Here is a 6066-nt window from a genome sequence, read left to right as displayed (position 1 = left end):
TAGAGATACAACTAGCAAAATGTACTGATCATTATACATCAGCTGTTCTCACCCAGTCTTAGTTACCTTACTTAAAAAATGTGTCTGGAAAGTCTGTATAAAAGAAAACAAACATGTATAATGCAAAGTGTGGCATCAAATTTAATATGAAAGTGTATTTTACTTTCCTTTTGAGATGATGGAAATTTCTGCTGACAGAAGTGTGTTGTACAGGGAAGCACATATGGCATCTGCTTGGACAAAGCTGCAACCCTTTCTGCTGAGTTAAGTGGAAAGGCTGGTTTCAGCTTAGCTCTGTGGTTGGGCTCTGCACCAAGTTAGCTGAAAACAGAACATTAGTTTGTGCAGTTCCTGACATGGATTAATATCCCATGTAAAGTGAGGAGGCTGCTTTGATTGTGAGAGGGAACATCACAAAAAGACTGACTTCAATATTATTTTGGTGTCTATTGGCATCGCAATGGCTCATTGAAACAATGCCACACAAGAGACCAAGAGCAGGAGTAGATTCATTGGTAGCAACTCAGAAAAACCTTGAATATGCCATTTAAGTAATGTCCATACCCTTAATGTCTATACATCAGAGTCTGGGGGCATCAGCATCTGATGGAAAGGAAGGAAAGTTCTCCTATAGGGAAAAAATGGCATATCAATATATCACAGTGCCTAAAGAATTACATGAATCATACATACTGGAGATACAGTTTTCACATTTCTATAAACACAGACCATCTGTACTACATTTCTAGTTATTAAAACTATGATTTTGTTACAACATTTAAAACTTTTGTAATTGTCTTGCTAGCTGCTAACATAAATTAAGTGCTATAAATTGACACACAGTTTTAATTACTGAAATAAAGTGCAGATGCCCTGGATTTAGAGTAAACTACATGACACTTCCAGAAGTCAATAACTGGAATCTTTTACTTTCATGACATGCTATGGTCAAGACCTAAGACAGACTATAGTTTGAGGGAAGTTTTCACAAATGTCATAGACATGAAAATAGCATATATTTCCAATGAGGAGCTGTGTTTCATGAGCTGATGTGTTACTGGTGCCCCTATTGTGCCTGTTAGTGCATAAGGTAGGTGCAGGACCTATTGCTGTATCTCCTTTTCTAGGGATCCCTTTCGTTGTATGTAGCATTCACTCCATTGTATTGTTGTGCAGTGTACAGGAAACATCTTGTACACCTAGCAGAGTGCCAAGGGAAGTGCCACTAAATAGTATATACCCCAAACTTGGAAACATATTTGTATTTATAAACAAAAGCTCAGCTCAGATAAAAATATTCCATTTTCAGTAAAGTCACTGAATTTACATCCAATTTTCAGCCGGGTTGAAAGAAGTGCATGTAAATTGCTTAAGGGAAAACAGTTGAGTGGCTAATTGAGTGGTGGGGGTTGGACTAGATGGCCTCCAGAGGTCCCTTCCAACTCTGTTATTCTATGATTCTATGATCTCTGCTTCTGTTTCATAGCTCCAGCCCTGTGAGGCTGAAAAAAAAAGATGAAATTTTTTCTTGTCAGCTATTTTTATTTCCTTCTTTCAGGAGTCAAGCGATGGGATGAACCCTTTTGCATGTAACAGCTTCATGGCTGTGAAGGGGCAATTAATGAAGTCTCTGTATTGTGATGTCCCACAATGGCCAGGTTAGTTGTGATAGCCCTTCTTGATGGGCAAGAGACGATTCAACCTGACTGGATTCACAGTTTCAGATAAAACATTTTTTACAGTTTTAAAGCAAAATCTTAAATATTACCTTTAGCATGTGGTAAAGATATTATAAGTGAGATTAACAAATGCCACAATTTACAAGCATTTGTTACAAGTTCAAAACCCATCAGAACCATACTAATGCACAGGTGAAACAGACTGTTTTCCAGCAATGAATTTCTCAGTGCTTGGCTGGGGTCCAGAGCCTTGGCAAGAGCCAGTCCCTGGTCTGCCAGCGTCACAGATACTTCTGACTCCCAGCTGTTTTCTCTAACTACTGCAACATAACCTTCTAGAACAACCCACGTGTGCACGCAACAGCTCTGGTAGTGTGATCTAAGATAATAGTGCTCTGTTTTCAACCTTTCAGCCCATTTTACATAAGGGTAACTCCATTGATGACAAAGGCATTTTACTCCTGATTTACAGAAGTGGTAACCTCTATCACAATCAGGTTCCATGGACCAAATTCTCTACAGGGGTAACTCCCTTGACGTTAATGGAGTCATGCTAGCAGAGAATTTTACCCAATTTGTCTTCTGTGAAGAAGTACCAGAACAGATGAATGAGTTCAAGAGTGATTTCCTGTTGGAAGTTAAAATAGTTCCAGGGAATAATGAAACTGAATAGTTTAGTTTATTTCTCACATTATCTCAGAAATGTCTCTCATGAGCCACCCAAAGATTTTCACAGTTTTAATACTTGTGTAAGACATGGACTGCATGTGAGATAACATTCTTTTATCAAATCCACCTGCAACTTCAGCCTATCTTACAAAAAAACAAGTATTTTATTTATGGCAAAGTTTTTAATCACACACATTTTCCCCTATATCTAGTTACTTTAGCATATTACCACTTCCATACAAATCATCAAATTGCTTATTTGTATACTGAACAATTTAAAAAAAATCAAGAGTAATGCTTCTTAAAGTCAGAATTTGATTTCCCTGTAAAACTATTTGTCTTCATTTATATAAACATATTGCAACAACTGAAGTGAAAATACTCATCCTCTCTTCCAATAAAACTCATGAGACTTATAAAGCAAAATTGGCAAGACATTGTTTTCCTGCATTTTAAAAACATTTGTTAATCCTGATGTAATGTTCAATATATAATTGTTCCACTCGAGTAGTAACACCAGGAAGCTAACTCTAGATCTAAAAAGGTTTCTCTTCCCTCTGTAGGGGGGTGGGGAGGAGGGAATCAAAAATATGAAGAAAAAAAGTTTTTTAAAAGTCTGACTATCAAATAGAAAAACTTGTCCTGTTTTTCAAAGGATATCCCTTGTGCTGACAGTCTTACACGGCTTGATCTTGCTAGTGTCAAGTCAAGAGAATCAAGCGAGCCAAAGAAAACTCAGCTGATACTGTATTTTAGCAGGTCACTGAGTTTCTCTGGTTAAAAGGAGAAAGGCTGTGAAGCTAATCCAGATGAGATACATAATCTCTTGTTTATGTTTCATTGTGATAAAGCCATTTCAGAACAGCAATAATGAAAAGCCAGGAAGTGGGGGGAGGAGTGAAAGAACACACACACACACACGATTATTTTACTATCTTATTGTTTTGGCAGATGCCAGTGCAAAATTGAAGGTCCATGACACCTAATATAATTTTCCTGAAACAATGAAAATTTGATCTTTCATGAGGGAAATAGTGAAGGACATGCCAAATAGTGGGCAAAAAAAGTGTTCTGCACATGAAATATCAAAAGTGGCAACAATTTCAAGGCAAAATGGCCTACTCTTCGGATTATAACGTTCATATCACTCTCTGTCTCCCCCTTCCTTCCCTTCTGCTTTTAATTTTCTCTTTACACCCAAGATGGTCAATAAATCAATCTAGAGCCAGCAAATGAGCACAGCTGGAAAGAGTACTTTAATAGGTTGGGTTTTTACGGTTTTCAGCACTGGATTCTTGCAAGCATTTGCAAGGATTTGCAGGCAGCATATCTTTCACCTATCATGATCCTGTAGATACTATATTAATAATGGAGGCAGCCTCTCTGATGCTGAATGCTATGTAAACTATTCAGTCCAAGTTCAGCCTTATGCTGTTCCCATATAAAGGTAGTCTATAGTAAAATTTTCTACCCATGCTTAAAATTCCTGTTTAAGTATCAAGCCTGTTCAAGACAGGAGACCAAGAGGTGCTCAGCATTTCTGGAAATCAGGCCAGTTCTTTCTCAAGATTGGTGTACATCTATTGTGGTGGGGAAAGATCCACAAGAAATCATGGAGAGGTTTTCAAGAGACAAATGAATGAGACCACAGGCCAAAAATTTCAAACTTTGGTGCCAAAGTTTGGCACTTAAACCCATGGTTAGTTTCCTTCCAGAAACTTGATTACCAAAGGTGCAGCAGTCCCACAACTCCCATTAACTTCAATGGGATTAGAAGATATTCAGTCCTCTACATGAAGCGCCTCACAGATGAAAGAAAGATCAACTCTCAGTGCATGATCATTCAGAAAATAGCATACACACCTCCTATTGGTCTGAAATACAAGGAAGCATGTTTTGTTCTGGTTAACAATTTAATGTCTTAAATTATTATACAGGAATCTATAAACAGCGAATCTACTGCCATTAGAAAGACTTCTGCAGATACCTTCTTAAGCCTCATGGGCAGACCCCTGAGCTTGTGTGAAGCCTCAGTTACAATAGTGAAGCTCTGTATGGCTGCAAGAACCTATTCGTGGGGTTTACTTTGCAGATTCAAGGATTCAGTCCATAACAAGGAGCATGGATGTGTTAACTGTAGCCATATTACAAAGGCTTTCCCCACACATATAATCAGTTATAATTAAGTTGGTTAATTCTGTGTCCCTAGTCAAGCACAAACCTGATCATGTGCCTAATATCACAGATTAACAGCTGTGGCTGTAACATGTCCAAAAGCTCAATAGTGTTTAGCAATTTATTTATAGTGCATACTTGTTTTTGAATGTGGTTTGCTTTTAATGTTGTTGCCTTGATTAAATACTTTACCGGACTCTAGAGAATTCTACTTTGATGGCTTTTTGGCATTTCTAGAACATTTATGTATGTGGCAGAATGAAATATGGAAGTAAAAAAAAATTCAACCCTTATAAACAGATTTTTGTTTCTGAATTTGTCCATTGTTTTAGAACGTTTTGCTGATTGGGAGCAGGGTGAATACTGCAAGGAAGGTACATGGAAACATGCTTTAGAATGAAAACCATGAATTCACCTCAGTGGTATTCATGCCCCCTTTACACTTATTTTCAGAAATCATTCGTATGAGTATTTGTTAGCAAGAATGCTAGTAGAAAGCGTAAGCCTCGAGAGTGCTCATGCAAATAAGTGTTTGTGCAAAGGCTCATGCTAGGAATGTTCGTTTCTTGAAACCTATGATTTTCCTCCTGATTATAAATGTTTCGGTCATTTAGTCAAGGAGTAGAAACAATATCAGTAACGAACAGTCAAAATCAGAACTGAAGTAAGTAGTTCACAAACCTCCATTGGCCCATAGTTCCTGAAACATGGTCCAGGGACTATCTGTTCGAGCTAGCTGGTCATATGGTGCTGGTTCTCTTTTTTTCCAGCTGCTCAGTTGCATTAAAAGAAACTCAAAATGTAGTAGATGCTTTTCTAATGTTACTTTTCTATGTAAACAGTTGCTATCTAGTTGCCACAGTGATGTAATTTGATCACAAAGGGGAGGAGAGGTGTCCATGACAATCTCGCTATTAAGACATGGTCCACATGAAAAAATTAGAGAACCCTCAGTCATAGTTAAAGAAGTTTTAAAAGTTTGGAAATAGTCTTTGATTTTTACAGACAATTCACAAAGAGAAAAGGGGAGCTACTTTAACTGAATAAACCATTTGTTACAAATAATTTGCCCAGCACTTTTTCTGATGAGCAGGGAAGCCCTTTAAAAATGCAGCATCACCCAATAAAGATAAGGAAAAAACAGCAGGATGATTGGGATTTGTTCAATGATCTTGAGACAATCAAGCAATCTGAATCAGCCTCTCTCACAGATTAACTACTTAATTCTAGCTTTTTATTTACAAATCTTACATCTGTTTTCCAGCACTCTCGCAAGAATTGACACTCAAAGCATTTTTTCACATGCGACAGTCAAGGCAGAATTACTTATGATTTCAATTAAATGAGAAATTTGGGAAGAAGAGGGATGATCTATGTAATTAAACTACAAAAGGAAAAAAGCTATGTTCAAATAGGGTAAATGCTCAGACAAACTCACAAAAAGGATGAAATTCAGGGTTGAAACTCCCTCCCATTGTGCCAAAGTAACACAACACATAGGGCCTGTAAGTTCATGCACTGTTTTGAAATGCTTCCATTACTT

This window comes from Caretta caretta, chromosome 4, assembly GCF_965140235.1.
Source record: "Caretta caretta isolate rCarCar2 chromosome 4, rCarCar1.hap1, whole genome shotgun sequence".
NCBI lineage: Eukaryota > Metazoa > Chordata > Testudines > Cheloniidae > Caretta > Caretta caretta.
This window is presented reverse-complemented; position numbering follows the sequence as displayed.